Source organism: Neopelma chrysocephalum, unplaced genomic scaffold, assembly GCF_003984885.1.
Source record: "Neopelma chrysocephalum unplaced genomic scaffold, ASM398488v2 Primary Assembly neopelma1_60, whole genome shotgun sequence".
Classification (NCBI taxonomy): Eukaryota; Metazoa; Chordata; class Aves; order Passeriformes; family Pipridae; genus Neopelma; species Neopelma chrysocephalum.
Genome location: NW_020897715.1, coordinates 906,953 through 921,449, shown reverse-complemented (window position 1 = coordinate 921,449; position 14,497 = coordinate 906,953). Strand labels below are relative to the sequence as shown.

The 14,497-nt window shown below is 37.0% G+C and overlaps 1 protein-coding gene across 16 annotated transcripts in view; it reads right to left on the bottom strand.

Moving 5' to 3' along the window:
- LOC113966595 overlaps positions 1-14,497 on the bottom strand; it is a 290,519-nt gene that overhangs the window by 46,378 nt on the left and 229,644 nt on the right. Inside the window, exon 7 of one of the 16 annotated variants that reach the window (XR_003533883.1) lies at positions 10,950-11,029. The exons of the other annotated variants lie outside the window; for them this stretch is intronic. The gene's annotated coding sequence lies outside the window, so the exon portion shown is untranslated. Of the gene's footprint in view, positions 1-10,949; positions 11,030-14,497 lie in introns of those variants that run through there. 16 annotated transcript variants of the gene reach the window in all.

Here is a 14,497-nt window from a genome sequence, read left to right as displayed (position 1 = left end):
CATTCAATATACATATACACCCAGTCTTAGACATAGAAAAACACTTTGTTCATTCTCTTTATCTTGTTTGTCTCTTCCAGATCTAAGTACAAATATGACTGAGCATTATCATTATCATTCAGCAGATGAAAAAAAATCTGAAGCATCATCTCTCCCCCAACTTTTAGCAAATCACTCTTCAAACTCCCTAAGTAACACGGCAGTTAAATGTTTTTACCAGTACCAGAGCCAAAGGAACTAAAGGTTAACTTGTTTTCATAAACAATTTGTCATTACTGTACAGAGCATAGAATACCTGACATTGCTCAGTGTTAAGTACATTGTACTGAATCATAAGTATTACCCTTGAATCAGATGATTTCTAAATACCATCCACACAGTTTACACCAACTTGGCCACTACCTTTGAAAATTAAAATCCAAAGATACCTTAATATAATAATAATGGCCCATCTTCGCGAACGAAGATTTGGGGAAAGGTCTTTTACCTTTCCAGCCTGCGCAATGGATTTTTTAGGTGAGACACAGCCTGCGCTGAACTGTGCCCACCCTTTAATCCTAAGGTTCATCTGCCGGGGCCAAGCAAGCTTGGACAATGGCAGTGAGGTCCTCAGGACGTAGGTTTGTTTAGAGTGTCCTTCTCATAGATGGATGGCCTCACAGGGCTAACGACCTCCATCAGGCCAGGAGACCGGGATTTGAACGCGTGGTCGCAGCAGTGAAAGTCCTGCACGCTAACCACTAGGCCACCAGGGGTCTCATACCTTAATATAGTTCCTGGTCATTAGAGTAGGGGGACAGTGCACACAGAGCATCAGCTATCAAGGAGAGTAAACAACAAATAATTCCTTACATGCCTTCTTCTTGTGACAAAGAAAACAATGTCTGCTTCTTTCCCTAACACCTCTTCAAGACAAGGACAAGTATAGACAGAATTGAAGACAGAAACTGTTTTACTATTACTTGATTTAGCACCGTCCTTAGTGCCTAGAGCTGTCCCAGTGTTAACTCCCATCCCAATGCTCCCCTCCAAAAACTGCAGCAATGCTTAGTAGAGCTGCAGGCCTACATGTAGAGAACACCATCACAACAGCAACCCCCTCCAAGCTTAAGAACAAAAAACCCTCATGGGTCTGGCACTGCACAGATGTAACTCGGTGGAAAGCTCAGATGACTTCTTGCTCCCCACTGTCCAGCAGGTTGTGTAGCAAAGGTCCTCCAGGGGCACTTATTTTTCCTAGAACTCATTCTTGGCCTGAATAACTGGTATATAAAGGGTGTCAGAAGGGTATTCTTTGTACCATTGATTTTTCCATCAGTGATAGACATTTTTTATGTTTTTAATGCACACTTTTCCCATATGACCATGTACGAATCCTGGCTGCTCATACCTTAAAATCTTATAGAATATTATTTAAGAGGAGTATTTTTGTTTAGCTGCCTTGAGCCAAAAGTAGACTTCGGTAGAACACAAGCTGTGTGTCACCTATCCCTCAGCTACCATAAATGACACAGTCTTACACCTCAATATGCCAGAGTTCGTGGGCATTGAAACATGATTAATTATTTCAGGAAGGACATTACATACAGCTTCAGGTCCTTACATTCCTACAAACCTGGGCAGTACTTTCCAAAACATCAGAATGCTTTGCAGGCAGATATATATGTACCATATCCAGAAATACCCCACACATTTTGTTAATTTAATTAAAAAATATGGGACCTATGCATACACTTTGCTGGGTTACATTGCTAGCAGGTTGAGTTCTGTTAGCTAAAAAAAACCTGGTCAGGTCATAACTCTTAGTTGAAAAGAACAAACGTGAATTATAGACCAAGGTAAGGTGTGTTTTTGATTCAGCAGACTAAAGAATCAATTAGTTTGCAGCAAAAATCATTAAAACTGTACAGGAAACAGTTTTATATATAACCCTTTTCAATTTCTCTACTGTGAATTCTCAAGTCTGCAAAATAATCTCACTCCAAACAGCACAATCCTTCAAATCTAGATTTTAAAGTACTTTTCTACTGGAGCAATTAACACTTTGTACATTAAAATATTTTAAATATTCAGTCTGGATTTTGACTTCTTCAGTATTTTTAGTACAAATGGCTACTCTTTCAAATTTTTTTTAGTTTGAATTGGCACAATTTTGTGAGGAAAACGTACACTTCAAAATAATCAACATCCTCAGATAACCCGAACAACATAGAGAAGGAGGCAGATGAGATCAAAGGCATGGAGCCTTCTCATAAGATTGAGCAGGCTATGAGTGATCAAAGGCAGGGGAGAGGACTCTGGATCTTAACTCCTACTTCCACTATACATGTATAATTTACAGGTTATTGAATTGTGGAGAAGGGAACTATTTATACATTAAATATAGGTTACAGGTCTGAAAAGTTATTTAAAATACAAAAATTAACTTTGGTTGTTGAAAATATCTAGACAGTAGCTTTTCCAATGTCCTTTTCCAATATTTTTTTTAAAAGGAAATTTTGCTAATGCAAGCAGCTTTCTTTTCAATGAATTGGCATTTTCTGTACAAAGTCAAACAGATAAAAAGGCACATTGTGGGTGGTTGGTGTCATTGCAGAAAAGGTACTGTGTTGTTTCGAAGCGATAACTCACAGGAAGAACAGAAAACTTGTGTTTGGAGTCAAGCAATGCTAATTACACTAGATTGCTTTTCAGAAAATTTAGAGCACACATGGCTCAAAATCAAAGAATCATAGAATGGTTTGGGTTGGAAAGGATCTTAAAGATAAGCCTGTTCTAGCCCCCCATGCCACGGCCAGGGACAAGTTCCACTACACCAGGTTGTTTAGAGCCCCATCCAGCCTGGCCTCGAACACTTCCAGGGAATGGGGCATCCACAGCTTCTCTGGGAAACCTGTGCCAGTGCCTCACCACCCTCACAGCAGAGAGTTTCTTCCTAATATCTAATCTAAACCTACTCTCTTTCAGTTTGAAGCCATGCCCCCTTGTCCTGTCACACCAGGCTCTTGCAAATAGTCTCTGCTTTTCTTTTAGGCTCCCTTCAGGTACTGGAAGGCCACAATTAGATCACTCCAAAGCCTTCTCTTTTCCAGGCTGAACAATCCCAGTTCTCTCAGCCTTTCCTCATAGCAGAGGTCTTTATCTCTTTATCAAATTACAGTTCCACACTATGTGAAATTCGCATTGTGCAATCACACAAGGACATTTCTTTAGTTTTTGTCTCACACGTTTTGGTAATATTCCTGTGTACAGCCAGTCTTCCTTTCACAAGACTTTTTCACAACTTACCAGCACAGGGTACTCAACTCAGTACTGAGTTTTCATGCAATCAGTTGAGTATCTTAGCTACCAGATCCTTGGTATCAGATCATTGTCCATTTCTATCAGAATTAAGTTCTTTACTGGAGAAAACATTTGTAAGATTTTGATATGGCAAATCAGCTAAGAACATTTTCTCAGAAAGTCCTGAATAAAAGTAAATGCCAAACATTAGGTATACATATGTAATAAATGAATTCAGCAATGATTCATGAGTTCACAGCTCACTGAATTTCATGCTAATACATGTATCTGCTGTCCCAGTTAATATATAACACTGTGAATTTCATGTTAATACCAAATTGTTTTCTTGGTGGGGAGACAGGAGCCTCACCACAGCCAATATTACCATAGTGTAGCTGAAAATACATCTGAATTTAAGACGTGGTTCTAATTCACACTTGACAGCCAAAGCTGCAGACTTGGACGAAGGGTGATGTATTATAAATAAGCACAGAATGATTATTGAAGAACATGAAATATGTTGGACCATTAACCAAAACCAGATAGCACAGTGTGTTAGTCGTTTGTTTGAAATTTTCAATACTGAATGACTGAACAGCACAAAGGAGATTTCAGAGGACCAACAAGGGTCATGTCCCTAGATGGTGGTTTTATCTTTCCTAGCAATAAATAGAAGACCTTTATTTCTTGTTTCACATTGGGACAAAGAGTACTGAGTCCTATTTCAACTTCTGCCTGGAATTCTGATCTACTAGTTTACATAGACTGCACAGACTTAAGAACATTATAGGGATTTTACTTTAAATTTGTACAATTGCCTAGGTCTTTGGGATCAAAGACGAGAATTTGTATTTTTTTTATTCCAACAAAAACATGTAAAGCAACATTTGGACAAGAGCATTCCAGTATGAATATAACAGTTTTGATCAGTACTGGGTATATCCTGGCTTCAAAACTGGGAGGCATTAATTGTTCCAGTGGCTCAGAGATAAGTATCTACAGAAATGTGCTCAGTCTGGGTGGAGGGAACTGTCTGGTTTGCTTTCCAGAGAGGCTTGGTTGCTGAACAGAGTCAGTTTATAACACTGTCACAAGACATTGGTAATGAGGTGCATTCAAAGGGTAGGGTACCTAAAGGGATGCTTCTCAAGATATTCTCATGTCCTCTTTTTCCTATTTTTCTGGCTGTAATGGGAAATTAAAGGTTACTAATCATTTAATCTATAAATGCATTACTTCCAATTTGTTAACAGATGGTTCATTCAGAACAACTTCAGTGGACTGCATTTGATTACATTTCTGCTTCCTGAAAAGGTATTTTTCTAAAACACTATGGTAACCATTGCTTGTAGAGCATGAAACCAAGCAACCAGATTTCTGGAATGCATTTCTGGATAGCTTTTATCGAGCAGGAAAGAAGTGGAATGCAACATGTAGACAATAGTCCCCCTAGTTAAAATGCAGTTAAGTTCTGCAAGAGAATCTAGTTCTGTCCTCAGAGGATTGATAACAACTATGGGATTGTGAAATCATACAATCATAGAATGGTTTGGCTTGGAAGGAACCTTAAAGACCACCTAGTAGTAGTTCCCTGCCATGGGCAGGGACACTTCCCGCTAGACCAGGTTCCTCAGAGCTCCATCCAACCTGGCCTTGAACAGTTCTAGGGATGGGGCATCCACAATTTCTCTGAGCAACTTGTTCCAGTGCCTCACCACCCTCACAGTAAAGAATTTGTTTCTAATATTTCCAAATTCAAGAGAAATAAACTTTCACAAGGAATGCCAATATCTTATATCAATTTGAACAACATATACTTGATAGAATGTAAGGCTGTGCACAAAGCATGCAGAAACCATGTCCTCATCCAGTATGTTCTGTGGTGAACCTTTTATTTCCATGCTCTGGGAGAAGAATGGTCTATATAATGTCTCTAGGCCTTTATCATGCAAACTCTTACACTTGTATTAATCTGTACTACAATTAGCCTTCTCACTGAAATTAGAGGAATCATTCCTATCAATATTAGGAAGTATGCAGAGCTTTGTTCAGTATGGCAGCCCTGAAAACAAAGCCACCTTTAGTGGATGCTATGCAAACATAAAGAACTAGTGCAATAAAGCTCCTACACTTTATTGAGGTCTTTTGAGATGATCTAAACAGCAACAGATAACTTTAAGATGAGCCAAAACATCCATCAATATGTCATTGCCCACCTCAGATCACTATCTTATCCTGGTATCTACTGACAACTTGCAGAAATTTCAAATAAATAGCCAAGTGACTTCTCCTATATATGTGGAGCATTTCCCAGTAAATTATCTCCTTATCTACCTGGCAAAAAATTGTTTTTGACATGAATAGTGCTTACTTATTTCCCTGAATTTCCTCCCCATTTGTCCACTTCTATCTGCCTTTAATGGTATCAGTGATCTTTCTTGTTCAGGGTATAACTTAACATCTGGATGCCTAATGAAGAGCCTGAAAGACCCCAACGATCTAAATAAATAAGCACAAGTCCTGCTTTGCTCTCAAAGGATGTGGCAACACATTAGAAGTACCTAGCAATGATAAAGAAAATGAATATATTATTTGTATACACTTTCAGTCATAATGTAAATGCTAATCATAAAGTATTTGTAAACCAAATTTATCATAGGAAATAGCATTTTTGCCAAACAAGACTTTCCAACACAACACATTTTGAAAACTCTTTTTTTTTCTGTGGGAGAAAAACTACATATCACAAACTTGTTCATGTTGGCAACTCCTCCCAAAAAGTCGGTGCCTTTTGAGTCAATGTAATGTGACCAAGCCCCCATTTACTTTTGATATTAGGGAGTTACTAACAGTTCTACAGGTGTATGGCCCATCCTGAGCTGCTCTGTAGATACTACAATGTGTGTATACATACAAACATGCATGTAGCCCAAGAGTCCTTGTAAAAATATTGCTTAGCAGTGACATAACGTACTACTCTCTTGAGTACAGTGTATGACAGAATAAATGCTTCACCTCTCATACTCTGTCTCTCTCTCCTGAAGTTCTCTTTGGAATTAGGTTCTGGAGCAAAGAACACAAGAGAGACTAGTATGGATCAGTGGGTGTTACAGAAAAATAAGAGTTCTTTAGCTGAGAAGTAATCCTCTTTTTTTCTGCTTTCGGCATTGTCCTCACAGTACTGTAAGAAACTGCAACTGAGAAAATACTCACTTCTGGAGAGGAAGGTAAGTGATATGTTGCTGCAGTCAAGAAAGCAGTTTCTGCTGCTGCTGTCATGTTGCGCCATGTAAATCATAAAGTCTGCAAAAATATGTATGCAGCAACATTCCAGTTTCAGGTAAGGTCACACTGTGAGTTGCTAGAGGTACTGTTCACATACAATGCTTAACAACAGATCCATTTGCCTGTTGATAATATGCCCAGATGTGAATATAGTCTGAGTCAAGCTGGTCTTATTTGACCCCTTAAGTATCCCAAGTCAGTCAAAGCAGTAAATAATGCCTATTGCTACTAGGCAAATGTGTAGTTTGCCTTTTCAGGACTTGAGAAAACAAGATTATTCAGCATAAACTGATTTGGGTAAAAATCCAGCGCAATTTTTATATGATAACTGGGAGCAAATTCAAGTCATACATGGTTTTCTGAATTAAACCTGCAGTAGGGTGAACACTGTGATTTCAAATGCTGTGTTTTTCTGGTTAATCTTGCAATATAACACCCACTTGCTATTCAACATAACTCTGAACTGTGTAATGGCCATGAGAAAAACAGGTGCAACATTTACAAAATAACCCGTGATACAAAATAAAAACAATGCAAGGACATCCTGTTCTTAACATGCTTCAGACCCATTTTTCAGATCACAGGTTTGTAGGTAGTTAGACAGGAATTAAAATTAAATGATCAATACATTTTCAAGTCTGATACAGATGAATTATCCATTTAATTAGGTGGTCATTTCTTTAACACATACTGTGCATAGGTATTCTAAATATATATAGTTAGAAACTCTTTAGGAATTTTGTTCATTTAAATAATTACTGTAAAAACATTTTTTTTCTTGGACCTTTCTGAAGAAACTGACACAAAAATACTCCAGGATTGTAGAAGTTTTTAAAATATCATCAAATTCATTATCTATTTGATAGAAAGAGTACCTTCAATAGTTTGATTTTCTTTTTAATCCATAGTTTTCTAGCTTGTGTTTGCTTATTTTCAGAGGCCTCTCAGCCTGACTGTTTATATATTTTCAACTTCTTGTTTTTTCTGTGCACTGAACACAGTTGTATTTTTTAGCTTAATTGCATTTGCTTGTTCTCCCTATAAAGCTCACTTTGAGTATATTCTGAATGCAGTTTGTCTAGGTATTTCCCCAGCATCACTTAGATAGACCACAAGGTCACAGGTTTCCCAGGAATCCTTGTTTGGCACAGCAGAGTTTACCAAAGGGAAGGGGCTCTAAAACTACTTCTGCCTTGGAATAATCTCACAGAAGAGCTATAAGGATACTATATTTTGGAAACTTTGTTCCTTTCCAAATTAAATATTGTGTTGATTAAAATCCAATGCTTGAAAATTCTGGCCTTTTTTGTAGGTTGTAATACCTTTTAACAATCTGTCACAGTTTTCTGAACTACTCTTGAAATAGACACCAACCTCCCAAGATCAAATGCCAACCCCTTGCAAGCCTTAACTTCTAAAAGTCTCTGCAGTATTAGTCAAGACATGTATATGTGTTTCTTTCACTTAACAGGATATAATTTTCAACATTTCAGCCCTCTCCTCCTCTGAATTAGCATTTCCATATGCAGAATTTGTTAATATTTAAGCAAGTTTTCACATCTTTCCTCTTCCTCTTTCCCTCAAGTCTACAGGTCTCATCCTGCAATAGCAGAGCAATAAGCAAAAAATGCTAATCCCATAATGTAATGCACCACCATACAGTAATCAGATATTATGATGATAAGAGCAGTATAATGACCTATATGGAATAAAGTAAATCAGTGTTCACTTTTATCTTCTCTCCAAATTTGGATTTCTGTGCTTTGAGGGAACTTACTTCCTGGAAGTAAATCTGTGGTGTACTATTTAAATGACAGAATGGTTAACATGAATTCTTTTACTCTGTATAATCATGTCTATTATACTGATAACAACTTCTAGGAATATTTAATTTCCATTCAAATACTAAACCACACAGATACCTACTGTTTATTCTAATATAAGGTGTAATTAATGTACTTAATGGTCAAGATTTCTATCAATTTATAACTTCTCCTGCTATCAGTTCCTAAAGAGTCCTACTTCTTGATTGGAGTACAAAAATAGAACCTTCAGCACATGTATAATAAAAAACTTTTGTGTTTTGCTGAATCAAGATAACAGTTTTAACCTAAGTAATAAACTTTTATCTATATCCTACCTGTATATATCTATAAAATTTGTAAATAATTGCAATAATCTTAAATAAATAGTGTGCAATTGTTTGCAAGAATATATAATTTTATTTCATTTTACTCAGAACTGTGTTTTTTCCAGTGTAGTTTTGTTTTTTCCCTAGAAGAATGAGAAGGTTGACGAGCAGCATATTTTGAACAAATTTGAATAGAGAAACATTAGAAAATGCAATGCTCAGTTCAGAGATAAAATTTAATAATTTCAAGTCTGTAAGAGAATATTTATCCCGCTCAAACTGCAAATGCTTGCTATGATATTGCTAGTGATATTTTCATAATGTTGCCATTACAACTACAGGCTTAGAGTTAAGCCTGTTGGTTCATCTATTAAGTCTCCAATTAAGATTTCTGACCATCACTGTAGATTTTCTTTCTGTCGATGTGGTGGTTTTAAACTGTAATTATTTTTATTTAATTTGTCTAAATGAATGCACACGAACTGAAGCCTAGAATTATGGTTTCTGTACATTAGAATAGAACGTGAAGAATATTACACAGTACTTCATAATAAACAAATGTAAGATCCTAATCTATACTAATGAAAATAATGGGACCACTCATATGAATAAGTACCTTCACTGGTTAAATTTAAAGTGATGCTCAAGCCTTGTGAAGGATGGTAGGAGGGGAAGGAACAGTTTGGTGAAGCATCTTAAACATATGGGTCCTCATGTGCCTCTCCTATCCTTTGCAGCCAAGAGATGCTCATAGAGATTGTGAGTTTCCTGTTACTATTCATCAAAAAGGCAAAGCTGGTACTATAATAGGACCCTGTTTTCAAATCTCCAGTAAGACTTGGAAACAAAGTGTGTAGTTGTTTGCCTATAAAGAAATCACCAAGCCTCTGCACCATCCAACCAACAACAAGAAGAAACCACCTCGACCAAAGCTTTCTTCTTATTTTTAGTCATTTTTGTTCAGATGGGGGAAAAGAAATCATAGTATTTTGGGGCACAGGTACAATGGTATTAATGGACAGCCATGATCAGAAAAATAAAATAATGACTTTCAAATGTTATCAAGATTCTACAAGAGCTGTGACTGTTTATAGAATTTGGCAATTCATCTGCTTGTTTAGTTGTAGTGTGGAATTCTGGCATTTAAATCCAGGTGTTAAGAAGTGAAAATGTTCACAAACTAAGATGAACAGAAAGCATACGTTTGTGTGAGACAGGCTGCGGAGGGAAGTAAGAGGGTATGACCTAACTATGCTTGACACTTTCTAAAAGTCAGGATTGCTACTTTTTGTCCAATATGAAACAGCAAAGCTAAAGTTTTAAAGACCCACTGCCAGTGATTATGGGAGCGTGAACTTGCTGATAAAATTCCAGGGAGGAAGAAATTTACTATTCTTATTTAACAGTGCTATTAAAATGGTGGTTAAGGTGACTTGTGAACTAAATCTCTACCAGCAAACCCTGAGCACCTAGAATTGCTGCTTCTTTTACAAAGTGAGTGACACCATCATATGCATAAATGTAAGTCTGAAGTGGGAGTATAAGGAGTATTTAGAATGAGCCATTTAACCACCCCCCCCCCATATACTGTTTAGGGGCAAAACACAGTAGTGCTGTATGGTAGAAACAACAAAAGTAATTCAGAATCTGCCCCATAGGAAAAAATACTTATTCAAAATATGTCTTTTTGGTAGAGCTCGAAATGTATAATCTGTTTTTAAAATGCTGAGCACAATATAAATGCAGATTGTGCAAGATTCTACTAACCAAAAAGCCTAGTCACAGCGTTATGACAGCTTTATGACATTTAACCATCATAGCAAGTGAAAACATGGAAGAGATGGCAGGTGGGAAGAAGTACTTGATATTCAAGAGAAAATATTAATGGATGTGTCTAAAATGTAGCTACTTTTTAACATGTCATGCTTAGGAATGTTTGCATAATATTATCCTTTAAATTGCAGTGTGTACATATTAATTTTACAGTGTCACTCCCAATAAGTCTGGCATCTGTACATTCAGTGGGCCCAGTCTAGCACACTTGCATCTCTTTATCACAGACATTTGGAGTCTCAATTTAACAAGTGCCTTTAAAGCAAGACAACCCAGTCATGAAACAACATCAGTGTGTGGGGGAAAAAATTGTAAGTCCCCAAACAAATCATGTTCTAGAAAACCATGTCTTCCCATGTGAAGGGATGCTCCAAGTCACCTTCTCTCCCTTCCTCACATATATTCTTTCTTAAATTACTTCTTCCTCTGGACAATGCCTGTTATATAGGTACTCAAAGTCCATATGTAAATATACAGATACAAGAGTCCATGGGCAACCTGCAGAAGAGGTAAGAAAGAAAGGAGTACAGAACATGTGTTCCATACATAACCTTAGTGCTTGGTGTTATACACTTTCTAGCACAATTTTTGCCTCTCCTATTCTGCACTCCCCACTTTTGCCTAAGAAGTACCTCATTAGATTTGTATGAAATGTTGGCTGCAATTTTTTTCCTGATTTAAAAATATCATGCTTTTTATTCACAGGATCCCAGAATGGGTCAGGTTGGAAGGAACTGCAGTAGGTTACCTGGTCCAACCTCCCTGCTCAAGCAGGGTCATCCCAGAGCACACGGCACAGGGTTGCATCCAGATGGTTCAGTATTTAATAGAAATAGACAAAAAGCCTCACAGAGTTGTATGTGTCTGTCTCATTATCAATATGAATAGAGTCTTTTCTACTAGATGGTAGCATTTTGGACTTGGTTTGATACCCACCCGCAGCGGGAAACAGGGATTGTGCTACAGATCCTGTAAACCTGGGCTGACAAATACATGATGTTTTTCTTGTACTACATAAGACAACATTAAAGGCAACACCACCTTGCAACAGTTAAGGTTTCTACTCTGTTTACTGTTAGAAGCATGAAGAGAACATTACAGGCATTGAGACTCAAGGAGATTAGGACAAATGTACAAGTATACATTCCAGCACCATCATTTTCTAGCAGGTCCCTGCCACATTCAGTCTTCAGAGTGATACATGGGGAACAGATTTAGAGCCGTAAATCTGCTGTTTGCTGGCTTTCATATGTTTCCCTTTGTAACATAAGCAACTTCCTTAGAACAGAATTTCTTCACAGTGTAGTTTCTATTCAAGAAGAATTAGATGCGCTTGCTAAAAAGCTTTTTGTTTTGTTTTAAAACCATTGTGAGTTAATAGGATACAAAATCTTTGGGATATATTATCATCTTAAAAGAGAATTGGCACAAAAAACCCTCCATAATTTAACTTCTTTTATTTATTATAGCTGCCAGTGATTCCAGCAGGGCAGTTGTAAAAAGGCTGGAAAATATTTTAACTCATTTTTAGCAAGCTTTCCTTCCTCATCCTTTCTAGAATTTTTGTCCTGATTATTTGCTTAATTGCATTCAATTAGATCAGAAAAAACCTTGTCAATACCACTTAAAACTATACCCAGAGAGGGTTAGAAAAATGAAACTGTTTAGAAATCACAAGACAGTTGTAAATCAGCTGTTCATTTTTCCTACATATTATAAAAACTAACCAAGACACTTCAGACATAAAAGATGCAGACATAAAAATAGCATCCTGAAGATATCAGCTTAAACTACAAAATAATACTGCTGGTATATTTAGATGAAATTTCCCTTAAATGTTCCAGGAAAAACTACTTAATACTAAGACTTTGGATATACGACAGTTTTTAAGATATTGTAAAAATGAAGCAAGTTAGTATCTCATCCAGTTATTCATTTTGAGAAAATGCCAAAGCCCCAATAGTTACAGCTGTACTGTTCCAAGATGAGGCTTGTAGTTCTTAGCTCCTGTAACTTCTGGCATACTACTGTCTGGAGATATTTGAGAAAAAAAATTACATACATTATCCTATTCTTACTTGTCTGACTAACTTTTAAAACTAAGTTTGAAGCTCTACTGAACCAAACTGTTGAGTTGTTTCTGCTGAAATATTCACATAAGCCACTTCAGGTGACCGATAATTTATGTTTCACCTGCCACATCCTTGCGAAAATAAGAAAGTATAGAATGAAGAAAAAAAAGGCATCATGGGAAATTGCCTTAAATACTTGCTTTAAAATTGTTTAAAAGGTATGAAACTATCTTTTCAGGCTTCCTTCTCCCTCTAATAATTATTGTAAGAATACTGCATAAATGATGACATTTAAGAAAGAAAAAAAGACTTTGCGCTTAGTTTTGAATCTTGGCTATTCTTGCTTTCATAAAAACTGTTCGAATATCCAAGAGTCTAAAGTTAGAACTAGTCTCTGAAAATGTCCTCTGTAACTACTAAGGCTACAAAGTTAAAGAGAGCATGAAAGGAGGAGCTCTTTCATACTCACATCCAACTGCCAAAGCACTAATAAAATTACCCAAGTTTGGAAGATGTACGGGGGGAGAAAAGAGTTGCCAAGTTTGCTGAGAGCCTGACCCCGCAAGTGGCCCCCTGTGCTCATACGAAGATCTGTCAAAATCTGTCTTGTCTGAAAACAAGGCCTTTCTCTGTATGGATGTAGCTCCAGGACTAGAACCCATATATGCATATGCTAACAACTTTATATGTGAGCTTTGCACAAAGAGTATTAAGGACATTTTAATTGGCTTAAGGCTCTATATGATCAGGCTTTCCTAGGTCTACTGACACAGCACAAAAAAAGGCACTGTGCGTATTCCACACCCATTAGGAGGTTCCAAGGTTTGTATTTAATTTCGAAGGATCTCAAAGAAATCTCATTTTCCTTAAAGAAAGACCAAGAGAATGCTTAGTGGCAGAGATACTTGAAGGGAGACAAGGTTTTGGACTCTGACTTCTCAGGTATAAACAGTGGGTCAGGACCGCACTCCTGATCCACTAATGAAGGCTGGATTTCCCCTCTCTAATCAGCTCTCTAAATGATTGTTGACTGCTTTTATTCTTCAGGGGCCAAGGTGAGATCTGCATAGGAGGGGCTTGATCCACCTGAACTAAAGCTGTGTTTTAAATGTGTGGGCACAGCAACTGACTCAGCAAGCATAAAATGTGTGATCAAAGTGAGGAAGAATTCCTGATGAAACCTCCTGCTGGGAAAAGGCAGATGTGTGTGCCAACACCTTAAAGGAAGTCAATTTGGAGGAGAAAAAAACTGGAGAGATTTGCCATACAAGTCACCCACAGGAATTAGCAAAGCTGACCAGTAGATAATACTACATAAGAAGGAAAAATGGAATTGAATATTAGGACTAGTTAAACAAAAATACCACAAATTAAAATATATAGGTAAAGTTAACGTGAGTTCTGGGGTCTTCCATTATCGAAAAATATCCTCTTAGCAAACCAAAATGCCATGTTAGCTACAGTGAAAGCCACAAGAAATCTTTTTATAATCACTTGTACTAATGTTCATATTCTTGCATCCCCAAGCTGGAAAACAAACAGCCCTTCAAACAAATTTAAGGCCTCTCTCAAAATTGCACACATTCATATATTTTTGTCACCAATCAAAACAAAGGGTCCAGAAGAGCAATTATTTACTGCTGGGCATTATGAAAAAATATTACTGAATTAAATTATTTTCAATACTCCAAATTTTTAGCACATGAATGGAATTGTATTCTTTTAATAACAATACTGCTTTTTAAAGGACATTTTGCACTCACCCAGAGATACATGGAATTCTGAGTACAAATACATGCAAACCCCAACACTTAGTCAAGAATCTGCTTTTGTTTTTCTCGTGGTTGTTAATTTTTCAGAGGCAAACTGAAACAATTTCATCTGTACTGATTCT